Raw genomic sequence first — 16,487 nt, forward strand, 5'->3', positions numbered from 1 at the left:
TCCCTTTAACATTTCTTACACTACTGGTTTGATGGTAATGAGTTCTTTAGCCTTTTTGTTTGTTTGTTTGTTCTGGGAGGCTCTTGGTTTCAGGTAATTGCTTTACATTACTTTGCATACCATGCCAATTCCTTCTGACATGAAGTTTTTTTTGTTGAAAAATCAGCTTACAGACTTGTGGGACCTTCCTTGTAGGTAATTAACTTTCTCTCTTGATGCCTTTAAGATTCTCTCTTTGTCTTTAACCTTTTTATTTAAATTATGATATATCTTAAGATCTTCTAGATTAGTAGTCTCTCTGCTTCTGAACTTGTGGGACCTTTTCCTTCACTAGGTTAGGGAAGTTTTCTGTCATTATTTCTTCAAACAGGGTTTCTATTTCTTGTTCACTTTCTTCTCTTCTGATATGCCTATGATGCTGATATTATTGTTTAATGTTGTCCCACAGTTTTCTTAAGCTATCCTCATTTTAAAAAATTCTTTTTGCTTTTTGTTGCTCTGATTGAATTTTTTTTCTACCTTGTTTTTCTTCTGGCAACCATCAGTTTGTTCTTGTTATCTATGAGTTTGTTTTTGTTTCATTTTGTTTGTTCATTTGTTTTGTTTTTAGGTTACACATATAAGTGAAATCAGATGGTATTAGTCTTTATCTGTTCAGCTTATTTCACTTAATGCAACACTCTCTAGGTCTATCCATATTGTTCCAAATATTTTTTTAAGGCTGACAAATATTCCATTATATATATATTACACAATACACCTTCTTTATTCATTCATCTCTCATAGGATGCTTAATTGTTTCCATGTCTTGGCTATTGTAAACAATGCTGCAATGAGCACAGAGGTGCATATATCTTTTGAATTATTGTTTTTGTTTTCTTCACATAAATACCCATAAGTGAAATTCGTGGATCATGCAGTCCTGGGGCTGACCAGCAGACCCTGAGTGATGGATGAATGGATTAATCTGACACAATCTTTGCTGTGAAAGAGATGGCTAAGGGACTGCCTAGCTAAAGGAACCAGACAGCCTCAATTGCCTGTCTCATTAGGCTTTTTTGTAGCAGCTGTTTGAGATAAAGTTCATCTTTTAGATACAATCAGTAGGGTAAGTAATCTTGGGAGGCCACATGTGCCTGCAGTGTCCTTTAAGCAAGAACACCCAAAGATTAAGCATAAGGAATCCAGCAAACACCAGGGGTCTACACATACACAGACTTGTTTGGGAAGGTCAAGGAATAATTAGGGGCACCGCCTTTGGCACTCCCCTAAGTTGGAATTTCAATAAACAGGGTGAGTGGCCTTCCACACACTTCCCTTTTCTCGGAATGTCCTCCTTACAAACTTTCCAACCAAGTCTTGTGTGCTCCTCAACAATTTAGTAGTTCTATTTTTAGTAGTAATATTTTCCATAGAGGCTATACCAGTTTACAATCTCACCACCAATGCATGAAAGTTCTTTTTTATCCCATTCTTGCCAAAAGTTGTTACTTGTCTTTCTGATAATAACATTCTGACAGGTGGTTTTGATTTGCATTTCCCTGATATTTGTAAAGTTGAGCATTTTTTTTTTTTTTTTTTTTTTTTTAGAATATGTAATGTGTCTGTTTGCCATCTGTACATTTTCTTTGGAGAAATGTATATGCAGGTCCTCTGCACATTTTAAAATTAGATTATTTGTTTTTTTATGTTAAGTGTATGATTATTTTATGTATTTTGGATATGATCCCCTTATTGAATATATCATTTACAAATATTTGTCCTATTCAGTAAGTTTCCTTTTTGTCTTGTTGATGGTTTTCTTCACTGCACAAAAGCTTTCCCAACACTAATTAGTAGAGACAGTCATTTTCCCGTCCTGAAAATAGTGTACAAAAGCTTTCCCAACACTATTTGGTAAAGACAATTTTTTCCCATCATAAAAATACATAGTGCCTCTCACATATTTAGTGCTCAATAGTAAGAACTACACTAATCCCCCCTTATCCATAGTTTTGTTTTTCACAGTTTCAGCTACACATGGTCAACTGTGGCACAAAAATATTAAATGAAATATTACATAAGTAAATAATTTGCACATATTCAGCGTGTCCCCAAAATGTATACACACTTTAAGAGCTGATAGTCAATTGATGTTTCTTTCTTTTCAGATTTAACCCATTGGAATTAATAATGTATAATACGTGTATATGCATTTTTTAAGGATACCCTGTATATTTGTTGAAGTTCTCACTGAGTTTATCTATTCTTCTTCCAAGTTTGTTGAACATTTAAAAAATATATACTTTTCATTGATTTCAGAGAGGAAGGGAGAGGGATAGAGAGATAGAAATATCAATGATGAGAGAGAATCATTGATCGGTTGCTGCATGCCCCACACTGGGGATCGAGCCCAAAACGCCGGGCGTGTGCCCTGATCAGGAATAGAACTGTGACCTCTCCGTTCATAGATCGACACTCAATCACTGAGCCATGCCAGCCATGCTCATTGAACATTTTTATAACCAATGCTTTGAACACTTTATTTGGTACATTGCTTATCTCTGTTTCACTTAGTTCTTTTTCTGGGGTTTATTTCATTCTTTTGCTTGGAACATGTTTCTCTATTTCCTCATTTTGGCTGTCCCTTAGTGTTAGTTTCCATGAATTGGGTAAAACAGGAACTACTCCCAGTCTTGAGTGACCTTGTGTAGTAGTTTCCCCTTTGTAGACTGTGTGCATGAGGTGTCTTTGGCCAGCTGAAGCTGGAGCTGGACTTGGCATGGGTTGCACATAGACTTTGGGACAAGTTGTACCAGGGCCAACTTGGTAATCCAGTTGGAGCTGGAGCTGGAGCTGGTGGAAGTGCTAGGGGCAAGTTGGGCCAGAGCCTGGATCTATAGTTGAAGTGGGCATGGTCTGCGGGGAGTCCAGGAGATAAGCCTCATAGGCAGAAGCTGTAGTTGGTGCTAACTCCATTGGCTGGTAGTCCCAGGAGAAAGCCTGCTGGGGTCCAGAGCTGAAGCTGGAGTGGTTATGAGCTACCGAGAGTACTGGCAACATAGGAAGTCCCAGGGGCAAGCTTCTCTGGGGCCCAGAGCTATGCCTGGAGAGGGCATGGGCTACGGAAAGTCTTGGAAGCATGGCATAGAACTGAGGTGGGTCTGGGACTAGGGATGTACTATGACAGCCTTGGTGGGCCATCTAGATTTCCTGGACTATACTCTTGCTTGTACAATCAAGATGGTCAGAGAGTGCAACAAATGATGCTTTCTGGTACCTCTGACGAGATTTTCTGGAGCAGTGATGGAGATTATGGGAGAGTTGGATGTGACAGCATTTGTATACCTGGACCCACAGGTAATACAAAGATTGAATGGACTAACAGGCACCAGTTTCAACTTTTTAAAAAATGCTGAGTTCTGCTTCCATTTATAAAAGCCACAAGAGACTATCACTTATAGCTTTACCAAACAGGTAAATCATGATGATCTCTAAAACCATAGGCTTTTTGGAGCCCTTCAGAGAACTAGGTAATGAAGCAAGAAGGCGAAACAAGTTCCAGAGGGTGACAGACCTTTCCAAGGGGAGATAGGACACATGAACTCTTTTTCTGTTGGAGAACACAAAAAGAAGGAGGAAAGAAAGACTGGGATTTTAATAAATTACTAAAGATTGAGTAAGTGTTAGTAGGACAGTTTGGAATTTTTGGAAAGTTCACACTCCCTTACCAGCCATTATCTGCAGGTGTCCACCAAGTGCTCATGAGAAGATAGAGGCAGGGCAGGATCCAGGAAGAGTAACCCTTGGGACATAGGCACAGAACCCCATCCACTTCCCAGACTCTTTTCTAATGTGAAGTAAAAGTTGTCAGCTACTGGGATGGGGTAGGAAAACTTATTGAACCTTTTATAGGATTTCTGCTGGGAAATGGGTAGAAGCAAAAGAATGTTTACTGGTGGGGAAGGGTAGGAACTCTCTTGAGCTTGGGACCCCACATTATAGAAAATGAATGCCTCTCTCCATTAAGGAAGGGGCAGGAAAGTTACCCATATAAGAGCACCTGAAAGGCAGAATTCACCTGTCACAGTGGGAAGGGGAAGAAATGTTGAGAAAGTTTCAATTCTGTAGTCCAAGTGCATAGGGCTTGTGAGGATTGGCCATTCTGAAATTTTCAGATGTAGCTATTGCCTGAAAATTCTAGAATGTATTTGCAAAATCCAGAGTAGATATTGCAATATTAAGTTTGAAAGCAGTCTGGATGCGGAATTCCTCCTCTTTGAGAGATCTCAATCTTTTAAGGCCTTTGATGAGCCCCACCCACATTATAGATAGTAGTCAGCTTCACTCATAGACTGTTGCTTTAAATGTTAATACATCTAAAAAGTACCTTCACAGAAACACCTAGAATGGTGTTTGTCCCAGCAACTGGCCACTGTAGTCACTGGTTCTGGGTGACTGAATATGAACACCTCACACTCCCCGAAAATGTTCCACTCTCCCTATAAACATCCATCCCCTTGATCTCTGCTGTCCCAGACCGTCTGCCAGGAGAACCAGGACTGCTGGATCAGAGACAAAGTGAAATCGGACAACCAATGGGTCCAGGCTGCCTGTCACTACTTGAGCCAATTAAGCAGGGACAGTGTTAAATCATACACTGAGTGGCCAGATTTTTATGACCGCCCAGATTATTATGACCACCCCATCAGTACAACGAAATGAATTAGTTAAGCAAGCAATAATAATAATAATAAAACCTTGAGAGTATTTGCTTAGGACATTTTTAATATTCAGTATTTTTGGAAGTGTCAAGGAAGTACCGATAGGGGGTCATAATAATCTGGCCAGCCATAATAATCTAGCTACTCAGTGTATATGAGTGTTTATTCCAAAATTGCCAGCAGCATTGGAGAGCAGCAGGTCATCCACAAAACTCGGTTCTGCAACCCCCAGAGGCCAGTTGTTTATATTGGGTAGCACAAAGGTTACATGGGGAAGTAGCAAAAGGAATAAGAATGGGTATGCAAAATGGGAATTACAGGCATGGGGAAGTAGGCAATGAGGGCTGGGCAGAACTCCATTGTTTGGGCAACAAGGTTGTTAATATTTCCATGATAATAGGCAGTTCCTGAATGAGAATGGACCCTATTTCAAGGTTGACTCCAAGGTCCAGGGATATACAACTCCCAGCCAGGTTAGAATATCCTTTGTTTAATCAGAACAAGGCAATCACGGTTAATAGAGCATGATTAATGTTTCTTATAACTATAGCTAGTCCCCAATATTTTATTTTTGCCCCTATCAAAAGATTTCATTACTCATAATAAAGTAGTAAGCACAAGTTCATGTTCATTTGCATCCATCTCTCATGTATCCACAGGGGTGATTCAAAGATCTCTCAATTACATGATCTCACTCATTCATGGATAATAGAGACCAGTATAAACTTTTGAACAATAATAGATACAGAGGCAGAGCTCCCTCAAACAGATTGTCAAACTGCAGCGGGAAGACTGAGGAGGGTTGGGGGGCAGGAGGGAGGGGGTAAGAGATCAACCAAAGGATTTGTATGCATGCATATAAGCATAACCAATGGACATAAGACACTGGGGGATAGGGGAGGCTAGGGGACTGTCAAGGGCGGGGGGAAGAAAAGGACACATATGTAATACCCTTTGTAATACTTTAAGCAAAAAAAAAAAAGAAAGAAAGAAAGAAAGAAAAAAAAACATCTCTCAATGGATTTCTGTATATGCAGTGGTTGCACTACCTTAGATGAGAAGCTGAATTTAAGAGATTTATTTCTCTTCATGCTGTTCAAAAAAAAAAAAAAAAAGGATATTTTTATTGCCTTTAGTCCATAGTTGGTATTTCACACTATCCTTGGCCCCAGGGCATCTGGGGAGTTTCTCATGCAGTATTTGTCAGGGGAGAGGGGACATGTATGGAGGGGGCAGGTGTCTGGCTTTGCCTCAGTCACTCAGAGGTCCTGTTTGCCTACCCAGGCCACTCTGGTTGGCACTCAGCATGTAACCCACCTGCAGAGACATGAAGGAGTTGTTACACTTGCAGTGTGCAACTTGGTGTCATAGATTTACCGCTGGTTCCTGGGAGCTGTCATGCCCATGTGGCTGGCACACTTGTTAGTGGTGTGGAGGAAAAGTGGCCACATGCTAACGTAACTCAGGGAAAGCCCGCATGGCAGCCTTTCAAACTCAGAGACATAAAGTAACCACAAAAAACGGTCTGAAATTAAAGTTTTTAATTAAAAAGCAGTCTATGGTGGGTAATCATGTCCTAGGCCAGTATATTCCCTGACAAAGATCAACTTTGATCCCAACTGAGCCTATTGTCTTTTGGCATCTAGATAACATACCTTTGGAATATCATGGTAACTTAAAACTTCCCTTTTTCTGGACTCCACAGAACATAACCAGTGTGCCAGGGTGCCAGCATGGAGACCACAGAATACCTCATTTTAGTATTATCTTGTTAATTATTGACTGTTAACTATCCTGTACCCACCTATGTAAAAGAAGCATGTGTCCATCATTTTACTTTTTATCCAGAGGCTTTCCCTGATTTTCTTTCTCACACCTCCCTAATCTATCAACAATGGATTCCATGTAACCCATTTACATCTCCTCCTTTTGTAACCAAACAACCAATGGGTCCGGGATGCCTATCACTACTTTATCCAATTAAGCAGAGACAGGGTTGATTCATATAAACGTTTATTCCAATAATGCTGGTAGTATGGGAGAGCAGCAGGTCATCCACAAAACTTTGCTCTGCCTCTCCCCATGAGCCAGCTGCTTACATTGGGTAAAAGGACAAAGATTATGTGGGAAGTAGGAAATACAGGCATGGGAAAACAGGCATGGTATAACCATTGCAGGTTACAAGTCATACAGGCTGGGGGGTGTTAGAAATGAGCCGATCCCCCCCAAACCAGGGATCCTGGCAGAACACAAAGGGTACTCAGGAGCCAGACAACAAGGCAAATATCTACTCCTGCAGGAGGGTGGGCAGGCACAGGGTCTGGGAGCAAATGCACAGTGAGTGGGCTGTCCACTCAGGCTTTTATGCTTGATGAACGTCATCTGTCCCTCAATTTTTTCTTTTAAATCAAGGTCAATAATAGTTTATTATACTCTGTAGAGAGATATTGAGGGGGCAGAGAACTCTGCTGCACACAGGGCATATGGAACATTCATTTACACACTGGATACACTTTACAATACTGGAAGGCATGAACACCCTCAGGGAATTAAGGCAGAGAAGACACTGGAGTCTTCATCCTGAGGACACAGACCCTCCCTCAGGGCCTGACAGGTTACAGGTTAGCACTGAGGGGCATAGTGACTGGTTGATGAGGGGTTAAGGGGGCCCCGGCCAGGACACATGAGGGGCACACTTATGGGAGTGCCCAGGACAGTGCTGGATACCTGCTGCTTCCTAGGGACCAGGAGCCAGGGGAAGGGTCCTCCCAAGGCAGAGCTGGGTGGGCAGCAGGGCTCACCTACGGCCTGACACTGAGGTGGTGGGCGCGTCTGTCCCATTTGATGCACATGTAACACATGAAGAGGCCTGTCGTACCAACTCATCAGACCAGGGCCAGCTCCCTGGGACCCTGGGTGCCCGTGACCATGGGGAGGGCATGTTGCCGCCGGACCATCCGTTTGAAATCAAAGGTGCCCTGCTTCTCAGGTGTCCAGGACGGGAACTGCAGGGAGGCCCAGGTCCATGACTCCCGTGGGCTACGAGTCTCACACCCTCTGGCTCTGACTTGTATACAGGCCCATTCATCTTCATTCAAAAGGTAAGGGGCCAGCCCCTGTCTGCTCCCCGATTCCTGCAGGAATAAGTGGAGGGCTTCCAGGGACCAGAACCTCGGGCCTGTTAGAAATAAAGCAAGCCCCCAAATTGAGGGGTCCTGGTAGAACACAAAACATACTTGGGAGCCAGGGAGCAAGGGAAACATCTTTACTTCTAGGCAGAAGGGTGCGCACACTGAGCAGGTGGTCTGCTCAGCTTTATAATCTCTGAAATGCGTGACCTGTCCTTTGCCCTTTTTAAAAAATATTTTATTGATTTTTTACAGAGAGGAAGGGAGAGGGAGATACAGAGCTAGAAACATCGAGGAGAGAGAAACATCGACCAGCTGCCTCCTGCACACCCCCCACTGGGGATGTGCTCGCAACCAAGGTACATGCCCTTGACTGGAATCGAACCCGGGACCCTTTAGTCCAAAGGCCGACGCTCTATCCACTGAGCTAAACCGATCAGGGCTTGTCCTTTGCTCTTGATTGGAGCTCAGGCACACAGTCTTTTGTGATTGGCTAATTCAAAGGGAAGGGTTGGCCCTTGCCATTTCAAGATGGCAGCCCCCAGGGGAGCTGCAAGCCATGCTGCCAACATGGCAGCTGCCAAGTTATGCAGTCCAAAATGGCAGCTTTCTAAACTGTTCTTTGACAGAAAAGATGACTTGTTTATTCTCACAATTCGCCCCTTTTCTTTATTTAAACTCTTCTTCAAACTTGGCTGATACTCATTGACTTTCCTGCTCTACAGTGTCTATCTAGGAGGAGACTAATTTGCTGTTTGGTCAGTGCAGTTTCAATTAACCCTTGGATAATACCCCTCCCCGCCCCATACATGGGATGATGTAACATCCCATCACTGTAGCTCCTAATCAAATGGGGTGATTATGAACACCATCGCTTGAGTGCATCAGAGAAAGGACCCTTGATCCCAGCTTCCAGCTCACCTGTCACTAAAGCTGCCAGTGCCTGAGGGCTCAGTGACGATCCATGTGCTGTGTTGTCAGGGATGAATGGGCAGCAATGGCACCCAACATTACACATGTTCTTCCTTTTTCTCCCAGAATCAGATCCTAGGCCAGCCTGTTCTCCCAGGTCACCCTGCTGCTGGCTTCTAGCTGTTCACTATCCCTGTAGCTGCATCTCAAGTGTAGTTAAAGAGCCTTTGCTGGTTCTAGTAAATAGAATTAATCCACCACATTCTTGTTCGCAGTGGCCACCAGCACAGGATAGACTCAAATCCTGCGGCAATCTGATTTATAGCCTTAAACTCTATGGCACTCCTCCTGTCACCCCAATGGGGATCAAAGGAGCCCCCTGGACCTTCTCCTATTCCTAGTTTGTCTGTCCATTAAAAAAGGTTTATGATATACATCACATAAACAAATTGAGAGAAAAAAAACCACATAGTCATATCAATTGATGCGGAAAAAGCATTTGACAAAATCCAGCACCCTTTCTTGATAAAAACTCTCAGCAAGATAGGAATTGAGGGATCATACCTCAACATAATAAAAGCCATATATGACAAACCCACAGCCAACATCATACTCAATGGGCAAAAACTAAAACCATTCCCCCTAAAAACAGGAACAAGACAGGGATGCCCCCTCTCACCACTCCTGGTCAACATAGTACTGGAAGCACTAGCCGTTGCAATCAGACAAGAAGAAGAAATAAAAGGCATCCAGATTGGAAAAGAAGAAGTAAAACTGTCCTTATTTGCAGATGACATGATACTGTACATACAGAACCCTAAAGACTCCCTCAAAAAATTATTAGGCTTAATAAATGAATTCGGCAATGTAGCAGGATACAAAATTAATGCTAAGAAATCCATGGCATTTCTTTACACCAATAGTGAACTTACAGAAAGTGAAACTACAGAAGCAATCCCATTTACCATTGCACCAAAAAAATTAAAATACCTAGGAATAAACTTAACTAAGGAGGTAAAAGACTTATATGCCAAAAACTACAGGACACTGAAAAAAGAGATAGAGGAAGACATAAACAGATGGAAGAATATACCGTGTTCATGGATTGGTAGAATCAACATCATCAAAATGTCCATACTACCCAAAGCAATTTATAGATTCAATGCAATCCCCATTAAATTACTAACGGCATATTTCACAAATCTAGAACGAACGTTCCAAAAATTCATCTGGAATAAAAAAAGACCCCGAATAGCTGCAGCAATCCTGAGAAAGAACAAAGTAGGTGGGATCTCAATACCAGATATCAAACTGTATTACAAAGCCACTGTTCTTAAAACAGCTTGGTACTGGCACAAGAACAGACATATAGATCAATGGAATAGAATAGAGACCCCAGAAATCGACCCAAACCACTATGCCCAATTAATATTTGACAAAGGAGGCAAGAACATACAATGGAGTCAAGACAGTCTCTTCAATAAATGGTGTTGGGAAAATTGGACAGATACATGCAAAAAGATGAAACTAGACCACCAACTCACACCATACACAAAAATAAATTCAAGATGGATAAAAGACTTAAACATAAGACAGGAAACCATAAAAATACTAGAGTAATCCACAGGCAGCGAAATCGCAAACATATGCCGAAGAAATTTCTTCTCTGATAATGCTCCTAGGGCAATGGAAACTAAAGAGAAAATAAACAAATGGGACTACATCAAAATAAAAAGCTTTTGCACAGCAAAGGAAACCATCAACAAAACAACAAGAAGACCCACTACATGGGAGAACATATTTGCCAATGATACCACCGATAAGGGTTTAATTTCCAACATTTACAGGGATCTCATGAAACTTAACAAAAGGAAGATAAACAATCCAATAAAAAAATGGGCAACGGACCTAGATAGACACTTTTCGAAAGAGGACATACAGAAGGCCGAAAGACATATGAAAACATGCTCAAAGTCACTAATTATACGAGAGATGCAAATCAGAACGACAGTGCGTTATCATCTCACACCTGTCAGAATGGCTATCATCAACAAATCAACAAACAACAAGTGTTGGAGAGGATGTGGAGAAAAAGGAACCCTTCTGCACTGCTGGTGGGAATGCAGACTGGTGCAGCCACTGTGGAGAACAGTATGGAGCTACCTCAAAAAACTAAAAATGGAACTCCCATTTGACCCAGTGATCCCACTACTAGGAATATATCCCAAGAAACCAGAAATGCCAATCAGAAAGGATATATGCACCCCTATGTTCATAGCAGCACAATTCACCATAGCTAAGATTTGGAAACAGCCTAAGTGCCCATCAGCAGATGAATGGATTAGAAAACTGTGGTACATCTACACGATGGAATACTATGCTGCGGTAAAAAAAAAAAAAAGGAACTCTCGCCTTTTGCAACGTCATGGATGGAACTGGAGAGCATTATGCTAAGTGAAATAAGCCAGTCAGAGAAAGATAAATACCACATGATCTCACTCATTTGTGGATTATAGAGAACAACATAGACTGATGAAAAGGGACAGACCCAAAGACTGAGAAACAGCAATCAGGCTATCAATCCCCAGAAGGAAAGTAGGGGAGGGTGGGGGTAAGGGGAAGAGATCAATAGAAGGACTTGTATACATGTATATAAGCCAAACCAATGGACATGGACAACAGGGGGATGGGAGCATGAGTGTGCGGGGCAGCGGGGGGGGGGGGGAGGTTGGAGTTAATAGGGGGGGGGATGAGGACACATTTGTAATACCTTAACTAATAATAATAATAATAATAAAAAAGGTTTATGATATGCCAAAGTGAAAGGGATAGCTAATTGTATCAGAGTGCAAGTTCCACTCCATTTGCTAGGCAAGGTCACAAGTAAGGATCCCCCATAATACCACCAGACAGTGCAGCACGATGGGCTTCTGAGGATACTCGGCCATTTACGCATCCAGATACGTTTCTCATAAACTCCGAACACTGTTCCTACTCTTGAGAAGCATGAGGTATAGTTTATATCAGAGGACAGGCCAGATCGTTTTTTTTTTGTTTTGTTTTTTGTTTTGTTTTGTTTTGTTTTTTTGGGGGGGGGTGGGGACGGGGGCGGGCGGGTCCTAAATCTTTACCTCTGTTGAATGAGAACAAGGCAAGAGTCTTACAGAAAGCATTTCCCAAGGCAGTTTACTCCTGGTACAAGGCAAGCACATATTCCATCCTGTTACTTACTGTCTGAGGTTCATCCAAATGGATATGGGACCACTTGGGGCTCTAGCCTTCCTGCTGTGCAAGCGTAACAATCGCTTTTATTTAGGGTGCACGCAGAATAGTTAATCCATTCCACCCAGGCATTCATTCCCTTATATCCTACTGCTATTTGCATGGTGGTGGCAGTGGCCTAGGGCAGTGGTCGGCAAACTCATTAGTCAACAGAGCCAAATATCAACAGTACAATGATTACAATTTCTTTTGAGAGCCAAATTTTTTAAACTTAAACTATATAGGTAGGTACATTGTTATCAACTTAATTAGGGTACTCCTAAGACTTAGGAAGAGCCACACTCAAGGGGCCAAAGAGTTGCATGTGCCTCGCGAGCTGCAGTATGCCGACCACGGGTCTAGGGGATCTTGTCCTGTGACATCTACTCCTAAATTTAGTCCTAGCCAATCTTTTGACCTAAAGGCTGAAATATCCAAGCCATTCAAGTTATCTATAACCAATAACTTAACTGGGTAAGCATAATCCAGATTGTACACATTTCCCCAGCCCACATTGTAAGCCCCTGCAATTTGCCAGATCCCTAAAGCAAATAGATCCCCAGTACATGATGGTTATTAAGACAGCTCACAGTTTTTGGCATCAATTTCAAGGGGATATGTCCTGGTATGGCTGTTCAAGTTGAGGTGTGTCTGTCCTTAACCCGTGTGTGATGGGTCCAACCTCACTCTGCAATCCGAACAGCAGTCTCTGTGGTAAGCAAGACAGGTAAGGTCCTTCCCAGGAGGGTTCCAATTTGCTTCACTTCCAAATCTTGATTAGAACAAATGTAGTCTTCGGGCAATGGCTATGAACCAGAAACTCAAGAAGAGAGCCTTGAGTCAGGAGGCCTTCTAACCTGAGAGAGATTACAGCAGAAGAGATACCCAGTACATAGGTCTTAAGAAACTGGTCCCTAGTTTCCATTGTAGGAAGATCTTGAGGCATTCCAGGGCCTATTGGAATCACCTACAGCCAACTGATGGGCACTTAGGCTGTTTCCAAATCTTAGCTATGGTGTATTGTGCTTCAGTAGAGTTTTTAACTTTTTTTTTTTTTTTTTTTTTACTGCTCCATCTCCTTTCACAGCTTAGGAGCCAAAATGGAGGCTGCCTAAACTCCTCTCTTATACAGAAAAGATTATCTGCTTATTTTCACAGGGGAAGGTCGAAAGCCTCTGAGTCCCAGGACCAGATTACAGGCAACAGGGGCTGGGGTTGTAAATGGTGGGAGCCTCGGGGACTAGATTGTTTCAGCCAGAGGTTATAAATCTTTCCATAACGGAAGGCATTTCTCAGGACAGGAGGATGGACTGCATTCCGATGTTAGCTCCCGTGGCCCTGGGAGTATACTCTCAGCCAGGTTAGAATATGCTTTCTCTAATCAGAACAGAACCATTGAGGAGAAACTAAGATGGTGGCATAGGTAAACACTGGGAAATTGCTGCCTCCCACAACAACTTCAAAAATACAATGAAAAGACAAAACGGACATCATCCAGAACTACAGGAAGGCTGGCTGAGTGTAAATTCTACAACTAGAAGAAAAGAGAAAAGCACACTGAGACTCAGAGGAGCTGTGGAAGTAAAGTGCAAAGGTACGGAGGCTCGAGCTCGCGTGCGGAAAGGGCCTGGTACCTGAGGAGGCAGCTGTCTTTTTGAATCAGGAGGGAGTCACAAGCTCCCGACTGCTCTGAACTCCAGTTCCGGGAAGTCTCTGGGGACCCAGGACTCATACGGGGAGAAACTGGACTGTCTGGCAGCAGGCAGAACTCTGAACTTGAGGGTGGCTTTCCCTCAGAGGTGCTTGCAGCAATTATCAGGACACTGAGATGCGCGGCCCCTTAGGGCAGGCCTGAGGACCAGCCATAGCTGCTTGCTCCGCCCTTTGATTCCCTGAGACCCAGCCCCACCAAGGCTGCAGCAGATGCTTTTGCATACGAATGCCCTGTCCCTTTTCAACCTGAAAATTACCTAACAAATTGCAGCTGGGCCAGACAGACCCAGAACTTCCAAGAGAAGGCCCAAGGACCCACAGCAGCTTGCATTGCTTCACAGCTGGGCCTCATCAGGGCACCTCCAAACTCCAAAAAAGGAAGGGGAATCTGCAGTTGTCTTCGTAGCTCCTGCTGGGTAACCTCAGGAAGAGGCTAAATTAGCACCTCCTTAGATCCAAGAGCCACTGTACCCAGTGGTCAGAGGGGGACCATCCAGATTACAACTCCTCAGATGCATAAGGGACACACTCAGGGCACAGACTCAGTGAGCACCAAAGCCCCACTGAAGCAAGTCTTGCCCCAGAAGGATGTCTTTAGCACAGAAGTTCTCCCACTGCAGACACAGCTGATTTTCACTGCCAATTGGCCTGGAGGTCAATTTCTCCCAGTGATTCTACAACAATCAAGGCATAACTACAACAAGACTGTGCACAAAGCCCACAAGGGGGTGCACCAAGAGTGTCCACCTCAGGTAACTGGGGAGGCTGAGCCACTGGGCCCTACAGGAAACCTAGCACACAAAACCACTCTACCAATACAGGGAAGCATAAAAAATGCAGAGACAAAGAAACAGGTCACACATGACAGAAATGGAGGAAAGCAAACGATTGGATATAGAGTTCAAAACCATGTTTATAAGGTTTTTCAAGAATTTTATGGAAACTGCCGATAAATTCAGTGAGACCCTGGAGGATATGAAAAAAGACCAACTAAAAATTAAGCATACACTGACTGAAATAAAGAATAATATACAGAGATCCAACAGCAGACAAGAGGATCCCAAGAATCAAGTCAAAGATTTGAAATACGAAGAAACAAAAAATACCCAACCGAAAAAGAAAAAAGATTCCAAAAATACAAAGACAGTGTAAGGAGCCTCTGGGACAACTTCAAGCATACCAACATCAGAATTATAGGGGTACCAGAAGAAGATAGAGGGCCAGATATTGAAAACCTATTTGAAGAAATAATGACAGAAAACTTCCCCTACCTGGTCAAAGAAATAGACTTACAAGTCCAGGAAGTGCAGAGAACCCCAAACAAGAGGAACCCAAAGAGGACCACACCAAGACACATCATAATTAAAATACCAAGAGCAAAAGACAAACAGAGAATCTTAAAAGCAGCAAGAGAAAGACAGTCAGTTACGTACAAGGGAGTACCCATACGACTGTCAGCTGATTTCTCAACAGAAACCATGCAGGCCAGAAAGAAATATTCAAAGTGATGAATGCCAAGAACCTACAACCAAGATTACTTTATCCAGCAAAGCTATCATTCAGAATTGAAGGTCAGATAAAGAGCTTCACAGATAAGAAAAAGCTAAAGGAGTTCATCACCACCAAACCAGCATTATATGAAATGCTGAAAGGTATTCTTTAAGAAGAGGAAGAAGATAAAGGAACTCTTACCATTTGCCACAGCATGGATGGAACTGGAGAGCGGATAAATACCACATGATCTCACTCATTTATGGAATATAATGAACAACATAAACTGATGAACAAGGACTGATCCAGAGACGCAGAGGCATTTATTGGACTGTTGGGCCTTGGAGGGAAGGTAGGGGAGGGTGGGGGTAAGGGGGAAAGATCAACCAAAGGACTTATATGCAAGCATATAGGCCTAACCAATGGACACAGACAGTGGGGGGGGGGGGGTGAGGGCATGAGCAGAGGGGGGGTAGGGGGCAACGTGGGGATAAGGACACATATGTAATATCTTAATAAAAATATATTTAAAAAACAAAACAAAAAAACAAAACAGAACCATTATGGTAATCAGAACATGATTACTATTTCTGATCATTGTAACTGGTCCCCAACATTCTATTTCTGCCCCTAACACTTTCATTGTAATGTATACAACAAGGGCAAGAACTGCTGTTCTCCGGGGCATTATCTGAATCTATTGAGATTCTGTTTCCCCGGCAATTGTTGACAGTTTAGTGCAAATAAACTCACAAAAAGTCTTTACAGGTTTGAATATTACTTACATTAACAGTGGCCCTTTGCAGGCAGATGGTTGCATGGCCCATGGGTGGAAGGACATGATCCTTGCAGAGGTAGACATATGTGCCTTCTCATGCCACATGGCATCATGCCTGAATGGCTGGCATACTTGTTGGTGCCCCTCTGGAGGCCCACGATGTGCTGGTCACCTTCAAGGTGGCATCATCCACGTTCTGCTCCTGCTTTTCCATGTAGTTGGTGCCGATGTCCATGCCACACGCAGCCCCTTGGTCTGGGCCAGAGCCTGAGCCAGGGGAGACACCTGCCCCTGCCTCATGTGGCTCTCAAACAGGTCATTGGGCTGGAACCGCCACCTGGGGTTCAAGGTGGCTGACTATGTTCTTATTGAAGTTGGAGAGGTTTTCTAGCGGGTGCCTGCTTGGCATGGGAGTGGTTGATCCTGAAGACTGAGCTGAGCTACAGCTTATTTGTGAATTCACACAGGATAATTCCCTCGAGACCTTCTGCAAACAGGGAC

The 16,487-nt window shown here is 43.1% G+C and overlaps 1 protein-coding gene and 2 long non-coding RNA genes across 3 annotated transcripts in view; 2 read left to right on the plus strand and 1 right to left on the minus strand.

Moving 5' to 3' along the window:
* The window catches only part of LOC132240743 (uncharacterized), a 37,022-nt gene extending 25,222 nt beyond the window's left edge, over positions 1-11,800 (plus strand). Inside the window, exons 2-3 of the long non-coding RNA XR_009454397.1 lie at positions 8,726-9,165; positions 11,546-11,800. This is a non-coding gene — a long non-coding RNA (uncharacterized LOC132240743). The remainder of the gene's footprint in view (positions 1-8,725; positions 9,166-11,545) is intronic.
* Positions 1-16,487, minus strand: part of LOC132240730 (hemicentin-1-like) — a 346,372-nt gene that overhangs the window by 79,197 nt on the left and 250,688 nt on the right. The gene's annotated exons all lie outside the window — the stretch shown is intronic.
* LOC132240740 (uncharacterized) overlaps positions 1-16,487 on the plus strand; it is a 95,300-nt gene that overhangs the window by 78,595 nt on the left and 218 nt on the right. The gene's annotated exons all lie outside the window — the stretch shown is intronic.

This window comes from Myotis daubentonii, chromosome 9, assembly GCF_963259705.1.
Source record: "Myotis daubentonii chromosome 9, mMyoDau2.1, whole genome shotgun sequence".
Classification (NCBI taxonomy): domain Eukaryota; kingdom Metazoa; phylum Chordata; class Mammalia; order Chiroptera; family Vespertilionidae; genus Myotis; species Myotis daubentonii.